This window comes from Piliocolobus tephrosceles, chromosome 12 (assembly GCF_002776525.5).
Source record: "Piliocolobus tephrosceles isolate RC106 chromosome 12, ASM277652v3, whole genome shotgun sequence".
NCBI classification, from domain to species: Eukaryota; Metazoa; Chordata; class Mammalia; order Primates; family Cercopithecidae; genus Piliocolobus; species Piliocolobus tephrosceles.
The window spans coordinates 2,704,816-2,724,307 of NC_045445.1; the positions used below are offsets into that span (position 1 = coordinate 2,704,816).

Sequence of the window (19,492 nt, forward strand, 5' to 3'; positions counted from 1 at the left end):
CTGTTGCGCAGTAGGATGACTATAGTTAACATTAAGATATTGTATATTACAAAACAGCTAAAAGGAAGGCTTTTCAATATTGTCACCACAAAGAAGTGATAAACGCATGAGGTGATGGATACACTACCTGATTTGATCATTATACTACATATACATGAATCAGAACATCAAATTTTGCCTCATAAATATCTACAATTGCATGTCAGGTTTTTTGTTGTTGTTGTTTTTTGCTTTTTTTAATTTACGAAAACAAATGACAAGAGAAATCAATGAAGTATGTAGTGGAGGGCCAGGCTGAGGCTGAGGAAAATACGGTGCATAACATCTTTGTCTTACTGTTCTCTTTGGATAACTTGAGAACTTCTTTTCTTTTCTTCTTGGTATTTCTTCTTCTTCCTCTTCCTCCTTCTCTCTTCTCTTCTCTTCTCTTCTCTCTTCTCTCTCCTTCTCCTTCTTTTTTTTTTTTTTTTTTTTTACAGAGTCTCACTCTATTGCCCCAGCAGGAGTGCCGTGGCAGTCTCAGCTCACTGCAACTTCCGCCTCCTGGGTTCAAGGGATTCTCCTGCCTCAGTCTCCTGAGTAGCTGGGATTACAGGTGTGTGCCATCATACCTGGCTACTTTTTGTATTTTTTAGTAGAGACGAGGTTTCACCATGTTGGCCAGGCTGGTCTCGAACTCCTGAGCTCAGGTAATTCGTCCGCCTCAGCCTCCCAAAATGCTGGAATAACAGGTGTGAGCCACTGCATCCAGCCTCTTATTGGTATTTTAAAATGTTGTTACTTTTACTAGAAAGTTTATGAGCTTCAGAATCTAAGGTCACACATTTATTTCTGTTTATCCAGTTTAAGAAAGAGTTTTGCTATTCTGTAAAACAAACTGGGAACCCTTCGATCTTATTTGTAATCTGTAATAAAATAACATGGAACTAGAATAGTAATTTTCTTGGACATATAAAAAATAGTAAAATAGAGAAAATAATTTTAAGTGTTAGTGTTTTTATTTGTTTATTATTTTTATTTTATCGTCCTGCAAAGTTAGAAGTTATATCCCTGGATCTTTGTTAAGTCGAAATTAAACTGTAATAAATGAAACCTTTGCTCACTGGTACATTTTTTTCCCCAAACATCCACTGAGCATCTGGTCTTTGGAAGGCCCTGGGTCTGTAGTGGAAATGTTAAGTCAGAACCACCTTTACCCATAGGTTGGTAGAGTCTAGGGGCTGCAGTCAAGTAATAAGGTGGTGAGATATCCTCTAAGACCTAGAGGAAAAGTAAGACAGGGTGAGGATATTGGGCTGTAGGTGACAGTGGTCACGTACATCTCCTGAGCCAGGACTTTTGGGGCTTTGAGAAACTGCAGTTCCTTCTGGTGAAGATGAATCCAAAGAAGCTGGGTGGTGCCAGGGTCAGAGCCTAAAACATAGTTGAGAGAGAAAATTCCAGGATATAAAACTGCTCTGAGCAGTTCCTTTTGGGTGGTGGATGAACAGAGAAGAGTCCCCCTGGGGCAGGAATGGAAGGTGTTCTGCACTCTTGTCTCAGTGCAGTTGAACATAGCACAATAACTAGGTGATAGATGCTCATCTTATGCAAGGGTCTCCTGAGAGATAAGGATCTCATAATAAATAAGCCTATGAATTGATGCCTAGAAGTTAGCTGACTCCATTAGAGAAACATTTTAATTGGGTCATTTTTTGTGTAATTTGTACAACACTAAGCAAGGGCTAGAATTTGAGTGGTGATGAAATGAATGAAAATCATGATTTGGATGGAAAAGAACCTTGGAGAGAGGGAAGGAGTTGATACTTGACTCATATTCCATGAGCTTTGAGCAGCATCCAGCAGGGAGAAACTCCTGCACATGAAATTTTGAAAATACATCCTCTTAAGAGGGAAAATTTACTGAGTTTTATTTATGAAGCAACATTTGTGACTGATTTGGGATTCCACGTCCCATTGAGCTGCATATTCTGAGATGTACTGGATAATAATGACAACAAAAAATGCTGAGTAGACTGTGGTGGGATTTGAGGTCAAATAATATTAGAAATAACAGCCATCTGCCATTCATTAAACTTCTAAATATTCCAATCCCTAAGCCAGGTGCTTCATTTATATTGCTCATACTCCAGTAGTCCTGTTGGACAGGGCTTATCACATCTGCTTCACAGATAAAGAACCCAAAGCTCACAGGGCTTGGGCATTTCCCAGAACCACATGGCTAGTAAGTAACAGGGCTGAAACCAGACTGCTGGTCTGAATTTCTGTAGAGCCCATGCTGTTCCCACTCCTCCCAGCTTGAGGCCAACCTCCTGAATAATACTTCATTTCTCTTCTCAGCACTGTACTATATCTTTCAGGTGACAAACATAGGGACTCTGAGTCCAAGGTATCAGTAGTAGGCCTAGAGAAGGTGACAATGAGAATCAAACACCATTTCAGGGCGGCCTGTTGGCCTTATTAATCCAGGGACCTCCTGTGTCAATCCCCAGGGTTCCTTGAGAGCTGACTCTACCCAGGAGCTGGCACTTCTGTTCAGAGCCAGCACTTCTCCACATTACAGCACCCTTTCCCTGGTTTCCCCAGTGTTCCCTCCTATGAAAATCTGGAACCTGGCCTGCTGCATAGCTTGTCACTGTGGTCTCTGCTAAAGGCTGTGCCCAGAACACAGTAGAGAAGCCCAGAATCGCCTGCTCTCCCTGTGACACAGAGCGTGCCTACACCCTGCAGAAGTACTCTGAGTGTTCTGCCCCATTCCCGGAAAGCTCTCTTATAGCAGATGTCTAAATATCAGTGCCCAAAGCCAAATTTATGTAGAAATTTACGTTGAAAGGGCCGTTCAACTTCTCCTCTGCTTTCAAAGGATTTGGTCAGGAGCCGGGGAAGGAGAGCAGACAGGACATCCTCAGCTGGCAAGGAGCATTAGGAGGATGTAAGGAAGAGCAATTACCAGAGTCCATGAGAGAGACCACCTGTGAAATCAAGTCCACAGAGCCCCAGGCAGGCTGCCACTCAGCTCTGAATCCAGATTTCAGCCCCGTGGGGACAGAGACCTGAGGGAGAGAAGTGGGAAGTGGCGAAGAAGGACAGGGCAACAAACAGGGATAGACTTGGGAAATCTGGACACCATCATCGTCAACAGGATGTGGCTCTGTGATCTTAATGGGCAGGACTGTTGGTTGAAAGCATTAGCGGCATGCTGGACACCTTATGCTCTTTCAAGATTCCCCTCCCTCTGTCAGGAAGAATATGGCTGGCTCCCTGCATCATTCTGGGTGAGCTACTTCTTTGGACCACTCCGGTGGTCCTGTGCACACTTGCCAGCATCCCAGGGCTGAGACCTGTCTTTATGCCTACTGGGGCTGGTGAATTATCCCCTGGGGACCCTCCATAGAGGTTGGGCTATGTGCGTGGGTTGCTGACTGATGATCAACAGCTGAGACTCACCAGGAATGCCAATGATCAGTGGAAGGTGGTAGTGGGGCTGCATGGAGGGGAAATTGGAGGAAGAGTGCCCTGGGACTAATCAGCTCAGACTCTGCAGATGAAGGGTTTGTGTGGACATGCCTTGAAAATAATCCAGCTGGTGTCCCCAACTCATATGGCCTCCTGTGTCTTCTGAGCTCTTGGCACACAAGGGGACAGGTGTCTTGGGGCGTAATCACTGGCCCCTGTTGCCACCAGACACTGTCTGGGGTAGAGGGCTGGCCAAAGGTGTGGACATGGGCAAGTTGGATGGAAACCCTATGGAGATTGCAGCCTTCATTGGTAAACTGATAGAACATGTGGGGTCCAATGCAAAAAGCATCATGCACCATCCTGCTGGGAGCATCCTCACCTCCAAGACACTGTTTGGGCCTGAGGAGAAGTCATCCGCAGTGACCCTGTCATGGTATTTTCCACAAGAATTCTGAACTGAAGTGAGCACAGGTAAGGGAGCTGTGGGTTTCTTTATGAAGGCAGGAGGCCCACACAGGGGCCAGTTCCACACTTTGAATCAGCAAATTCCCATGCCTGATAATTTCATTCAGACACTCATTCATTCATTCATTCATTCATCCAGCAAACTTATTGAATACGTGCTGAGGAAATATGAGGTAACAAAACAATGTGACAAGGCCCTTAATCCAGTCTGTGGGGGATGTAGGGGAGATGGTGAGGTGGTATGAGTCACTCATCTGAGTCAAGGAGGCCAGGAAAGTAGAGCCATACTTGGGGACAGGCCTTGCACAAGAAAGGGAGGGACAGCCTATGACCAGGTCAGCAAGCTGGCCTTCTATGACACTATCGATCTGGTTTTCCTCCTGGATGCTGCCTGTGTGTGAAAGCAACTGCTGCTCTCTGTGCCCACCTGCCTTTGTTAATAGGGAAAGTGCTCATGGTTGGCGGATGCTCACTTCTGCTCACCTCAAGTCACTTCTACGGAAGGGGTGGTTTGACAGCAAAAGCCCAGGAAGAAACTTTTGGGGATGATGAATATATTTTGCACCTTCACTGTGGTTATAGTTTCATGGGACTACGTATTTGTCAAAACTCTCTGAATTGTTTCTCAGTATTTCAGAGAAAAAGTAAGCACGAAACCAGGAAAGATATAGATTACCTGATTAAAATTATAAACAAACAAATAAAGATCGCATCCAATTATAGCAGAATAAACATTCCTCTCAAGTGTGCATAAAATATTTACCAAGATAGATGGTATTCTGGGCCATAAAACAAATCTTACAAATTGAAAATATTAGAAATAATAAAAAGCATATTCTTGAAGATGCTTCTTGAAGATCATAAGGTAGTTAAGCTCAAAATCAAATACAAAGATAACTGAAAAATGCTCAAATATTGTAAATTTTAAAATATACTCCTAAGTAACCTATGGATCAAAGAGGGAGTCTTAGGAGAATTTTAGAATATACATTAAGTTGAATGAAAATAAAAATATAGGTACAAAAATTTGAGGGATTCAGCTAAAGTAGTCCTTGGGGAAAATGTATAGCGTATTTTAAATATTTATATTAGAAAATAAAATCTAAAATCAATAACCAAAACTTCCACTCTAGGAAACTAAAGAAAGAAGAGCAAGTTGAATTTAAAGGAATTGAAGAGGATCCCACCTTCCTCCCTTCCCAAACTCCCACCTCTTCCCTCCTTCCTCCCTCCCCACCATCCTAGAACACACAAACACACACACACACACACACACACACACACACACACACACACACACACATCATTTTACAACAGGTTCTTTTTATTTTGATCACCATGGGATGTACCCTGTGGGGTATAAAATGTACTGTAGACCCTGTTGGCTATTTATTTAGGGTTAGACCTCTGGAAACTTTTCAGGTAAATCCGAGTTCTCTGGTCTTGCCCTGAAATTACTGGTTGTCCAGGGAGATTTTTTGTTTTTTGTTTGTTTGTTTTCCTGGAATTCCTGAAAAGGTTTCCTTTTCCCTTCCTGGTGGTCTTAGGAACCTGAAAGGACAACAGGGAGATCACAGAAGGGGACTGATTTTGGGGAAGAGGATGGAGGAGGGGTGGGAACAGGGACTTCAGAAGAAGGGGTACAGGCTGGGGTGGGGGTGTGCCAGGTGAGGACAGGTAGGAGTCTTGGGAGGGAGGAGTCAAGGGGAAAACTAAGAGGAGCTTCTCTCATCTTGATAGGACTTAGACCTAGTTTGACAGGGGGCCTTCCTGTTCCTTGCCTCTTTGGTGTTGTCAGGTGGTTGTTCTTTGACACCTGGGCTGGAGGTTTGTTGTTTCTTGGTCATCTTCACTATATCAGTGTCACTCAATCGTCTACTCCATGCCTCCTGGCCTCCCTATATATACGCTCCCTTCCACAGTGACAATAGGCCATACCCATGAGCTTTGATGGATCAGCAAGCCACTACCCAGCCAATGGTGGCTCTGAGGGGTGAGAGGCTTAGACATCACAAAGCACCACAAGGACATTGTCATGGATGGGAGAGGGAAGAGGGGAGTCTGATGACAAAGCCAGGATGCTCTGATTGAAGAAAAAGGGGACATTTCTTTAGCACTCCTAAAGAGCTTTCCCAAACTGAATAGCGGTGCTCCTTTCCTCCCATGTTCAACTTGGGTGGGTCACATGGCAGGGAGAGAGTAATTACTCTAAGCCTTTTCCCAAAGTCACCCCATTTCAGTGCTTCCTTCTGTGTTCTCCCACCATTACCTAGTTTTTGTGTATGTCTTACCAGAAATCTCTCCAAGGTAATCTGACTGTGTTTAAATATATGTATAGATGTGAATCATCCTACTTCCCTCCGAAAAATTTCTCTTATGCATCTTGAGGACCACTCACTTGCATACTACCAAGGAACCTTTCCATATTACCGATGGAAAAGCATCTTTAGAAGTCTCCTGGGGTTTCAGTTTTCCCCAGTCTGAAATCACGGCGTTCAAGCAGTCAAACTCCAGTGAACACGCTTGTTCCACTGGCTATCTTATGTGTCTTCTTTCAACTGTGGGGTCATACTCATCTCAGTAGATGTAGTACCCAGGCATGGATTTTAACAGTGTAGAGTGAATGAGGCAGATTTTCATGCCAGAAATTATGCAGGATATTTGCATATAGGAAACTAAAACCTAAGACTGACGAGTTCATGGAACAGGGCAGTGTTGAGAATAGTTCAACAATGTGCCTGAGGTTCTGTCCAGTGTAATAAGTTTTTTTAAAAGGCCTTCATATTGGAAAGGGACAAATAAAACTGTCTTTATTTGCAGAAAATAAGAGTATATAGAGACAATTCTATCTATCTAAAAAAAGCTTCTAAAACTAATAGGAGTTTAGCAATGTCGCTGGATATAGATCATTATACTTGTGGTTTTATACTAGCAGTGAGCAATTGGCAATTGAGACAAAAACAACGCAATTTAAAATAGCATTAGACAATAAATATTAAGTGGATAAATATGACAGAAGATGTATCAGATCGATCAATTGAAAACTATAAAACATTAGGAAGATGAATTTAATGAGGATCTAAGTAAGCAGAGACATAAACTTTATTCATGAGTCAAAAGACTGAATATTAAGATGTCGCTTGCCCTCAAAGTTTTTGATAGATTCAATGCAATAAAAATCAAAATTCCAGAATTGTTTAACATAAATTGAGAGGCTGACTCTAACATTCATATAGAAGTGTAAAGGCCCTAGAATAGCCAAAGACTACTTAAAAAATTGAACAAAGTTGGGGGAGTTACCCTACTTCATTTCAAGGCTTATAAACTAACAATGATCAGTATAGTGTGGAATTGTCATAATTATAGCAGTGTATCAATGGAAGAGAATAAAGTCCAGGAATGGATCCATATGTATATGCATATATAGACAACTAATTATTGATAAAGATGCAAATGAAGATTAGAGGAGAGAAATGATAGTGTATTCGACCATTTGATCTGAAACAATTGGATATCCATATGCAAAACTAAATTGCAGTCCATACTCTATCTATCTATCTATCTATCTATCTATCTATCTATCTATCTATCATCTATCTATCTATCATCTATCTATCTATCTATCTATCTATCTATCTATCTATCTATCTATCTATCTATTTATCGAATCTATCTATCAAGGGAGAGAGAGAAAGAAAGATATTTTAAGGAATTGTCATAGGTGACTATGAGGTCTGATAATCCAAAATCTGCAGGACAGGCCAGCAGGCTAGAAACCGACACAGCGTTTTGACGTTCCAATCTTGTGGTGGAATTCCTTCTCCAGGAAACCTCAGTCTTCAACTGATTGGATGAGGCGCACCCACATTATGGAGGTAAAATGCTTTACTTAAAATCAACTGATTGTAAATGTTGATCACATGTACAAAATACCTTCACAGCAACAGCTAGGCTAGTGTTTGACCACACAACTGAGTACTATAGCCTAGAAAAGTTGACACATAAAACTAACCATTGCACATACCTTACCCCATACAAAAATGTAACTCAAAATGAATCGTAGCCTTAAATGTCAAAAATATTTTTTTTTCTAGGAGAAAGCAGAAGAAAATTTTTACAACCTGGGGTTATGTCTTAGTCAGCTTTGGTTTCCATAACAAAATGGCATGGATTATTTAGCTGAAGCAACAGAAACTATTTTTTTTTTCACAGTTTTGGAGACTAAAAGTCACAGATAAAGGACTGGAGGGGTGGGTTTATTATTCCCAGCTTGTAGATGGCCCGTTCTCATTATGTTCATTCTTTTCTTTCATCTGTACATGTGCATAGAGAGAGGGAGAAGGGGGGGGGAAAGAGAGAGAGAGCACTCATGCAAGCACAAGAGTGCTTTCTTGTGTCCCTTCTTATAACCACACTAATCCTGTGGAATCAAGGCCCCACCCTTATGACTTATTTTAATATTAATTACTTTCTTAGAGGCCCCATCTCCAAATAGAGACACCCTGGGGCTGAGGGCTTCAAATATGAATTTGATAGAGGACATAACCACTAGCAAAGAATAAACACATAGATTAATAAAACAGAATAGAGCTCAGAAACAGACTGGCAGACATATAGTCAGGTGAATTGCAACAAAAGCAATAATGGTAAAAGTATAGTTTTTTCCAAAAAGTGGTGCCTGAACAATTGGACATCTAGACACAAATAATAATAATAATAACCTAGACATATCCTGACAAATTTCACAAAAATCAACTCAAAATACATCATAGATCTAATGCAAAATGCAAAAACCATACAACTTCTATAAGAAAGCATAAGAGAAAATCTACATAAATTTGAGTTTGATGATGAGTTTTAAAATTCAGCACCAAAAGTATCATCAATGAAGGAAAAATTAGCCAAGTTGGACGTTATTGAAATAAAAATCTTACGTTCTTTAAAAGACAGAGTTAACAGAATAAAAACAGAAGCTACAGACTAGTAGAAAACATCTGTAGTACACATATGTGATGAAGAACTTGTCTCTACAATACACACGACTTCCTAAAACTCAACAATAGAAAATAAACGAAAATAGTTGAAGATCTGTACAGACACTACACCAAAGAAGATATACAGATGGCAAATAAGCATAGTAAAAGTCCTGGACATCCTTTGTCATTAGAGAATTGTGTACTAAAATCTGAAACCACCATACACCTATTAGGATGTCCAAAATAAAAAAAAAAGACTAATTGCTAGTGAAGATGTGGAGCAACAGAAACTCTCATTCACTGATGGTGGAAATGCAAAATGGTGCAGCCACTTTGGAAGACAGTTTGGAATTTTCTTAAAAAAACTGAGCATAGTCTTACGATAAGATTCAGCAATCCTACTCCTAGGTATTTACCCAACTGATTTGAAAACTTATGCCTACATGAAAATTTGTATGTGAATGTGTACAATAGCTTGTTTCATAATCACCAAAACTACAAGCATCCAAGATGTATTTCTTTTGGTGAATGGATAAAAACCATAGATTAAAAAACAGAATAGAGCCCAGAAATAGACCTGCACACATATATTCAGGTGATTTATAACAAAGCACTAATGCTGAAAGTATAGTCATTCCAACAAATGGTGCATGAAATATTGGACATCTATACACAAACAATAATAATAATAACCTAGACAAATCTTTAGGTATTTCACAAAGATTAACTCGAACTACATCATAGACCTAATGCAAAATGCAAAAATTATACAACTTCTACAAGAAAACAAGAGAAAATTTACATAATTTTAAGTTTGGTAAAAAGTTTGTAAATTCAACACCAAAAGCGAAAGTAACAATGAGCACACGTAGCACCGAGATGTAAATTTCTAGAACCATTTCCCATTAAAAGGGACCAGATCTCTGGAGAAATGGCTTAGTTTAGGACTGGGGCAGAGCATAAACCCAATAAGCCTAGAGCATCTTGTAGTCCTAGAAATGGAGGGCTGAAGAATATAATAAAGGACATCACAGTGTTGTATTCAGTCAAATCCAGACTATGGAAAACTGGAAAGAACACAAGATCTGTTTCTTTCCAACAAGAAAACAGGTCATGTGGAGCGGACCTACAGATGATGGAAGACCTAAGGGGTATGACCAAAAAATCACTATATAATACTATATTTGGGTACTCATACAAAGAAACAATTTTCATAAAGTGTAAGTCTACCAGATAAGTGTGTAAAACAGTTGAACATTTGATAATCATTTATCTTTTAGAAATGAAAATAATATTAGGTTTTTGTTTAATACAAAGTCCCTATCTTTTAAAAATATCATATTAAATTATTTAGAGATGAAATCGAATGATGTCTTAGATTTGCTCCACGTTACTCCAGCAGCTTAGATGCAGGTAGGTGAGTGTCTAACTGGAAACAGATTTGCCGTGTAGTTAAGGTTATTGATGCTGAGTGTCAGATACACTGGGTTCACTATATTAGTCTCTCTATTAATCTATATGTGTGAGGCTTTCCCTAATAAAACATTTTTATCATAAATATCACTCCACTAAAAGTTAAATCATAAGTGAAACTGATCACTTTGTTGAAACGAATAAATAAGTCACCAAACTGATCCAAAAAGAAACCCTTAGTTAAACTATACAAACTGAAACTATACAAGCTTAAACTATTCAAAGCTCAAGCCACCCTCAAAAGTTCCACATTAATCAGTTTTGGAGGCCGATTCTGCTAAATGATCAGGGGAAACTAACCACCATCTTATCTCAGCTCTTGCAACGCACACAAAATATAGACAATTGTTCATTTCGTACTCTCAGACGAGCCCTCTTGGATTCAAAAAACAGATGAGGACCACCTCCCACCCCTGATATAAAAAACACATCAAGCAAGCTCTGTTGCATAGCAGCAAATATCCTATGTAAATTAGTATAATATTAAATGAACAAACAGGCTCTGCCCAAGGAACGAGAATATGATTCCACATTAGGAAAAAAAGTTTCATTGTAATTCTTTACATACAAACTAGAGTAGAAAAAAATTCGATTGTGTCAATTGGTACAGAAAAAGCTTTTGAAAGAAATTCTATGAGTTCGTGGTAAAAATATTTAGTTAACCTATATTGAAAGATAACTTCTATTTCCTAAAATCAACAGCAAACATACTTAAAGTGAAACTTTCAAAGAATTATTAATGTCAGGAACAAGAAGTAGATGTAGGCTATTACCTCTGTGTTTTAAATCATCATTGAGACACAAAGGCAGAGCTATAAGTATTAAAATAAACAAGCTGTGTGAATATTGGAAAAATACATAATGTTTAGTGATGATACCAGTATCAGTCTTGAAAATTCAAAGGAATAGGCAAGTGGAATATTCAGGTGAATGGGCTTTCAGAAAGAGGTGTGTAACATTACCATAGCAAAATCAAAATCTTTAACATGTGAAAGCAATACTTAATTAGAACAAATAATAGAAAATATGCCATTTGCAATAGTAACAAAATCCAATAATTACCTGCAAAGAATCCTAACAAAAATGTATAATGTCTTTCTAGAGGCAACTATCAAAGTATACTGATAGATTCAGGTTAAAAGGGTCTGAAATAAAGAGGAGCATAACCTATTCATTGATGGGAAACAGAACATTGCAAAAATGTCAATTATACTTAAATTATTTACAGTTTAGTGCCTTACCTGTAGCCGCCAAAATTACAATCAAATTTGGGCTACTATTCTCTGCTTCCCAAATTAACCCTGGAAAATTATAGAAGGGGAAAAGAAAGAGAAGAAAAAAAATATATCAGCAAAAAAATCTAAACAACAAAACAGAGAAAGCCCTGGGTAAGACTGAAGACTATGTTGAACTGATACTTGTGTTTGGGACAGTGTTGGTTGGAAGAGGGTCAGCAGCAGAGATGTAGGAGAGGTCTGTAGCCTGCCTATATGGCAGATGACTGAACGAATAGACTGAACATTTTTAAATTTCCACCTCGCTTCATTGCACAATCTGAAGCACCACCTCAAAACACAATGCCAGTAGCCCCAGAGTAATACCAGGACACCAGGAAAACTGTGTTGGTTAAGGCAGTATGGCTCCGGAGTTCTGCTAATAACAGTGTGTAACCAACATAGTGGGAAAGGATTTGCGTTTTAAAAAATTGTTTCAACAGAATATAAAGAATGGAACAGAAGCAGAATAGAATGTCAGAGTAAATCATGCATACTAAGGGTAGGTATTCTTTCACAAAAATAAATACATATATTGCTACCTACATATGTACTTGGAAAATACATAAAACATATGTCTTTGATGGAGAGAATGAATCATTTAGGACAAAACGTTTGCAAAGTCTACCTCTGGCTGGGGAGGAACCCTTGTGAGAAGGTGTGTCTTCTCCCAGAGGTCATTACAATCACGGGTGCTGCAGTTCCCCAGGGACCATCTGGCCTTGGACCCGTAACCATGCTCTGCAAGCTGTACAGCTGGGCAAGTGCTCAGAGGTGACAGAAACAGAGCATCTCCCACCCATCACTTCATCAAAGAGCCAGCAGCCAGGAGGAGGACTCTCCTGAGTGAGGACTGAGTGTCCAACTGCCCCCACAGAGAGGGGCCACAGAATCCAGCTCAGTCCCTTCTGTCAGCCCTGGAAGACCCTGGCAATGTTGTCACCCTGACCACATTTCTCAGAGTCAGAAACTTGGTCTGAGGGAAACAGACACCATAAACAGAGAACAGGGGCCCAGGCTCTGCCAGGCATCAATGTCAATAAGGAAGGAGATCACTACTATTCTTGCTGCCCTCTTTCTTCCACCTTGCCTAGCTCACAAGACAAAAGAGATAAAGCAAAAAGTTAGAAAGAAACAAAAGTAAGATAAATAGCCAGACAACCTTGGCACCACCACCCGACCCTAGGAGTTAAAAAAAAAGTAATAATAATAACATCAACCCCTGACCTAAACTACTTGTGTTATCTGTAAATCCCAGACACTGTATAAAAAAAGCACTGTAAAACTTTTTGTTCTGTTAGCTGATGCATGTAGCCCCCAGTCACGTTTCCCACACTTCCTCGATTTATCACGACCCTTTCATGTGGACCCCTTAAAGTTGTAAGCCTTTTAAACGGCCAAGAATTTCTTTTTCAGGGAGCTCGGCTCTTAAGACGCGAGTCTGCGGACTCTCCCTGCCTAATAAAAAACCTCTTCCTTCTTTAATCCGGTGTCTGAGGATTTTTGTCTGCGGCTTGTTGTGCTACATCAGGACCCTGAGAAATGGCAGGCTTCCCCACCCCCACCCCCACCACGACTCACAGTGCCATGATCCCCATCGCCACCCCCAACCCCATCCTCAACACCAAGACCGCCACCCCGCACCACCACTCCCACCCACATTAAGGCAGGATCTGGTTCCGCCCTTTCTGTCAACCCAGAGAAGCGCCAGGTGGCCCAGATGTGATGCCACTGAATTGTGCATTGGAGGTCAGAGAGAAGCCAGGTTCTTGGGCTTAGGGGCAGCTTGAGGTTGGTGGAAGGAAGCAGGCCCAGGCTCTGTGAGGGGTCAAGGCGAGAGGCTGAGAGAGGTCTGAGGATACCCCACCCCAGATAGAGAGCCTCAAATAATCCAGCACTGCTCCTGCTGCCAGCCCTGGAATACCCAGGAGCAGACTTCTCAGGCAGGGCAGCCCCCAGACCCCCGCAGCTTAAGCCCCAGGGTATTCTGGAGACAGAAGCTGGTGTGACCAGGAAAGGGCTGGTTAGGAGAGGGCAGCGTCCAGGCTCTGCCAGGCATTAACATCAGGAATGTAATGGAGGGCTGAGGGTCCCTCTCCTCTATTCCCAGCCCCTACCACATCCCCATTCCCATCTTCATTCCCAACCCCATCATCACCCCCATTCCCCAACAGCACCCTCATCCTCCCCAGCCCCCACCATCCCCATCCCTACCCCATCCCCACCCTCATCTCCCCAACCCTTACCCCCTTATAGCCCCATCCTGACAGAATCCGGGTCTGCCCCTGCTGTCAACCCAGGGAAGCCCCGGGCCAGATGTGATTCCACTGATTTGCGCATTGGAGGTTAGAGGGAAGCGAGCTTCTTGGTCTGACCAGCAGCTTTGGATTGGCAGAGGGAAGCGGGCCCAAACTCTGTGAGGAAGCAAGGTGAGAGCTGAGGGAGGGCTCAGGATGCCCCCATCCTGGATAGAGGGCCCCAAATAATCCAACTTCGCCCCTGCTGCCAGCCCTGGACCACCTGGTCAGGTGCCACCCCCAGCACCCTGCCAACACCGTCACTTAAGCTGCAGGGGACTCTGGAGTCAGAGCAGGGCTGCTTAAGAGAGGGCAGGGCCCAGGCTCTGCCAGGCATCAAAGTCAGGACCCTAAGTTAGGGCTGAAGGCCCCCTACTCCCATTCCTATCCCCTACTCCATCCCCTTTTCCATCTGCACTCCTAACCCCACTCCCTACCAGAACTCCCATCCTCCCCAGCCCCCACTACCCTCACCCCACCCTCATCTATCCCACCCTCACCCCCCTATCCCTACATCCTGGTAGAATCTGGTTTCGTCCCTGCTTTCAACCCAGGGAATCCCCAGGTACCCGGATGTGACACCACTGACTTGCAGCGTTGGGGGTCAAAGAGAAGTGAAGTTCTGGCTGAGTGGCGGCTTGAAATTGGTGGAGGGAAGCGGGCCCAGGCTCTGTGAGGAGGCAAGTTGAGACTCTAAGGGAAGACTCAGGAGGCCCCCACCCCAGATAGAGGGCCCCAAATAATCCAGCACTACTCTTGCTGCCAGCCCCAAACTATCTGGGGGCGGACTTCTCAGTCTGGGTCACCCCCTGCAACCTGCCAAACCCTGTGGCTTAAGCCGCAGGGGAATCTGGAGTCAGAGTTTCGTGTGACCAAGGCAGGGCTGGTTAGGAGAGGGCAGTGCCCAAGCTCTGCCAGGCATCAACGTCAGGACCCTAAGTGAGGGCGGAGGGCCCCCAACCCCCATTCCCATCCCCCACTCCATCCCCATTTCCATCTGCACTCTTAACCCCATCCCCACCCCATCCCCCACCAGAACCCCCATCCCCTACCAGAATCTCTATCCTGCCCGCTGCCCACCACCTTCATCCCTACCCCCACCATTCCTTTCTTCCCCACCCCGACCCCCGTCCTCAGCTTCCCACCCCCCACACCCTGGCAGAATTCGGTTCTGCTCCTGCTTTCAACCCAGGGAATCCCTGGGTGACCAGATGTGATGCCACTGTCTTGTGCATTTGAGGTCAAGAGAGAAGCAAGGGCCTCACTCTTGGGGCAGTTGGAGATCAGCCAAGGGCAGCAGGCCTGGGATCTGTGAGGAGGCAAGGTGAGATGCTGAGGGAGGACTGAGGAGTATCTCACTCCTGATAGCGATCCCAAATAATCCAGTGCCACCTCTCCTGCTGCTATCTCTGGACCATCCAGGGCAGGACTCCTTAGGCTGGGCAACCCCCAGTCCCCCACCACTTAAGCCGCAAGGGACTCTGGAGACAGAGCTTGGTATGACCAGGGCAGGACTGGGTAGGAGAGGACAGCTCCCAGGCTCTGCCAGGAAACAACGTCAGGAACCTAAGGGAGAGCTGAGGGTACCCCCACCCCAAACTCCATTCCCATCCCTACCTCCATCCCCCACCTACACCCCTATTCCCACACCCATCCCTACTGGCAACTCTATCCCACATCTCCCACCCGCTCCTGGCAGAATCCGGTTCTGCCCCTGATTTCAACCCAGGGAAGCCCTGGATGGCCGGATGTGATGCTGCTGACTTGTACATTGTGGGTCAGAGAGAATCAAAATCAAGGGCATGGTTCTGAGGATCCGATTGAGATCAGCAGAAGGGAATGGGTCCGGGCTCTGTGAGGAGGCAAGGTGAGACCATGAGGAAGGAACGAGGAGGCCCTCACCCAGAGAGAGGACCCCAAATAATCCAGCACTGCCTCTGCTGCCAGCCCTGGACCACCCGGGGCAGACTTCTCAGGCTAGACCGTCCGCCCTCCCCACTGCCACTTAAGCCACAGGGGACTCTGGAGTCAGACTTTGGTGTGACCAGGGCAGGGCCGGTCAGGAGAGGGCAGGGTCCCGGCTCTGTCAGGCATCAAAATCAGGATCCTGAGAGAGAATTGAAGGCCCCCACCCCAACCCCTATACCCATCCCTAATCCCATACCCACCCTACTTACATTCCCATCCCCATCCCTACACCCAACCCCATCTTTGCAGCATCTGTTTCTTTCTCTGCAGTCAACCCACAGAAGCCCCAGGAATGACAGACAGGCAGGCCGATCCTGACATCCACATCCAGGACTGAAGGAGGGAAGGGGCTTAGTATCATGAGCAGGACCTTAGAGGAGTCTCTGCTCCTCAAGAGGGCCCAAGCCCTGCTGGGAGTAGAGGAAGGCCTCAGAGGATGCAGGTCCTCAGGATAGGGGGTCCACTCCCCCCCGTCTGAGACTGAGGCACCTCCTCTTTCGTCCTTGGGAATCGGAGAGATGGAGACTCAGGTCAACAGAGGGTGGGGCCCAACCCTGCCAGGGTCAAGGAGAGGAAGGAGAGGGAGGACTCAGCGTACCTTGGAGTCCAGATCAATGGGGACCTTGGCCCTGGGAGATCCAGTACACAGTGGCCACCTGTAGCCCATGCTTGCTGCACCTTCTGGGTGACAGAGAGGAGAGGGCTGTGGTCAGAGCAATGGTGATTCAGGTCAACAGAGGGAGTAGTCCCAGGATCCGCAGGCCCCAATGTGTGCCCCATTCATGAAGATTGGGGATACCTCGGCTCAGAAAGAAGGGACCCCACAGAGTCTGACTATCTCCTGATTTTTGCTCAGAGGGCACCAGATCAGGGACGGCCCTATGTGCTAACCTCATTTGTGCCACAGGAAAGAAGTTGAGGAGCCCTCAGAGAGATGGGGTCTTGCAGTAAAGGGGAGCTATCTGCTCATCTCAGGGAGTTTCAGGTTGAAGAATGGCAGGCCCCATCAGGATGAAGAGTAACCCACAGGAGGCCATAGGAACACTTACCCCAGAACCAAAGGGGTCATACCTGAACACCCCATGTGGGGGTGACAGGATGTGACTCCATCTCATTCCTGTTTTCAGATCTCAGGGAGGTGAGGAACTTGTTCTCAGAGGGTGACTCAGGTCAACACAGGGGCCACCATCTGGCCAATAGAAAGAGTGGTCCCAGGATCTGTCAGTAGTTCTGGTGAGGAACATGAGGGAGGATTGAGGGCACCCTTGGGCCAGAACACAGATGAGGACCTCACAGAAATCTGCCCTGCCCCTGCTATCACTCCAGAGATCATGGGCAGGGCTGTCTGCTGAGGTGTCCCCCACCCCACTTACCCTGGGTTCATTGGTGTCAGCGGGGGGGAGATCTTGGTCTGAGGGGTCTGCACTCAGGTCAGTAGAGGGAGTGTCTTAGGCCCTGCCAGGAGACAAGGTGAGTACCAAGCAGGTTCCTCACCCAGGACACATGGATTCCAATGGATTTCAGCATCTCTTGCTGTCCTTCCCAGGAGGACCTGGGCACGGTGTGGCCAGATGTAAGTCTCCTTATGTCCTGTTCCCTATCAGGGATGTGAGCTCTTAATCTGAGTTTCTCAGGCCAGCAAAAGGGTTGGATCCAGGCCTTGCCAGGAGAAGGGTAAGGGCCCTGCATGAGCACAGAGGGGACCATCCACCACAAGAGGGTGGAGACCTCACAGATTCCAGCTTGCCCTCCTGTTAGCACTGGGGTCCTGAGGCTGTGCTTGCAGTCTGCACCCTGAGGGCCCATGCATTCCTCTTCCAGAAGCTTCGGGAAACAGATACTGAGGCCTTGGTCTGAGGCAGGGCCCTCTGGTCACAGAGCAGAGGAGATGCAGATGTCTAGTGCCAGCAATGAATGTTTGCCCTGAATGCACCCTAATGGCTCCCACCGCCCCAAAACCCATGGGCCTCACCCTGTCTACCGTCAGTCCTGCAGAATCAGCCTCTGCTTGCTTCTGTACCCTGAGATGTCCTCTCACTTTTTCCTTCAGGTTCTCAGGGGAAGGGCTGACCAGGATCACAGGAGGCTCCAGAGGATCTCCAGGAGGTCCCAGAGGGTCCCCAGGAGGCCCTAGAGAAGCACCAAAGGAGAAGATCTGTAAGTAAACCTTTGTTAGAGTCTCCAAGGTTCAGTTCTCAGCTGAGGCTCTCACATGCTCCCTCTCTCTCCAGGCCAGTGGGTATCCATTGCCCAGCTCCTGCCCACACTCCTGCCCTGACCAGAGTCATCATGTCTCTTGAACAGAAGAGTCAGCACTGCAAGCCTGAGGAAGGCCTTGAGGTCCAAGAAGAGGCCCTGGGCCTGGTGAGTGCGCAGGCTGCCGCTACTGAAGAGCAGGAGGCTGCGTTCTCCTCCTCTCCTCTGGTCTCAGGCACCCTGGGGAGGTGCCTGCTGCTGGGTCACCAGGTCCTCTCCAGAGTCCTCAGCCTCTGCCTTCCCCACTGCCATTGATTTCACTCTATGGAGGTAATCCATTAAGGGCTCCAGCAACCAAGAAGAGGAGAGGCCAAGTACCTTTCCTGACCTGGAGTCCGTGTTCTGAGCAGCACTCAGTAAGAAGGTGACTGACTTGATTCATTTTCTGCTTCTCAAGTATTGAGTCAAGGAGCCAGTCACAAAGGCAGAAATGCTGGAGAGTGTCATAAAAAATTACAAGCACTACTTTCCTGTGATCTTCAGCAAAGCCTCGGAGTCCTTGCAGCTGGTCTTTGGTATTGACGTGAAGGAAGTGGAACCCACCAGCAACACCTACACCCTTGTCACCTGCCTGGGACTCCTATGATGGCCTGGTGGTTGATAATAATCAGATCATACCCAAGACGGGCCTCCTGATAATCGTCCTGGGCATGATCGCAATGGAGGGCAAATGTGTCCCTGAGGAGAAAATCTGGGAGGAGCTGAGTGTGATGAAGGCGCATGTTGGGAGGGAGCACAGTGTCTGTGGGAAGCCCAGGAAGCTGCTCATCCAAGGTTTGGTGAAGGAAAACTACCTGGAGTACCGGCAGGTGCCCGGCAGTGATCCCGTATGCTATGAGATACTCTGGGGTCCAAGGGTGCTTGCTGAAACCAGCTACTTGAAAGTCCTGGAGCACGTGGTTAGGGTCAATGCAAGAGTTCGCATTTCCTACCCATCCCTGAGTGAAGCAGCTTTGAGAGAGGAGGGAGAGGGAGTCTGAACATGAGTTGCAACCAGGGTCAGTGGGAGGGGGGCTGGGCCAGTGCATCTTCCAGGGCTCCGTCCAGTAGTTTCCCCTGCCTTATGTAACATGAGGCCCATTCTTCACTCTTTGAAGAGAGCAGTCAGCATTCTTAGTAGTGGATTTCTGTTCTATTGGGTGACTTTGAGATTTATCTTTGTTTCCTTTTGGAATTATTCAAATATTCCTTTTAATGGATGGTTGAATGAACTTCAGCATTCAAATTTATGAAGGATAGTAGTCACACACAGTGCTGTTTACATAGTTTAGGAGTAAGAGTCTTCTTTTTTATTCAGATTGGGAAATGCATTCTATTTTGTGAA

The 19,492-nt window shown here is 45.2% G+C and overlaps 1 pseudogene; it reads left to right on the forward strand.

The window, feature by feature from the left end:
• The first annotated feature begins 15,798 nt into the window (after positions 1 to 15,798).
• LOC111536020 lies at positions 15,799 to 19,148 on the forward strand (annotated as a pseudogene).
• Positions 19,149 to 19,492: the final 344 nt, after the last annotated feature.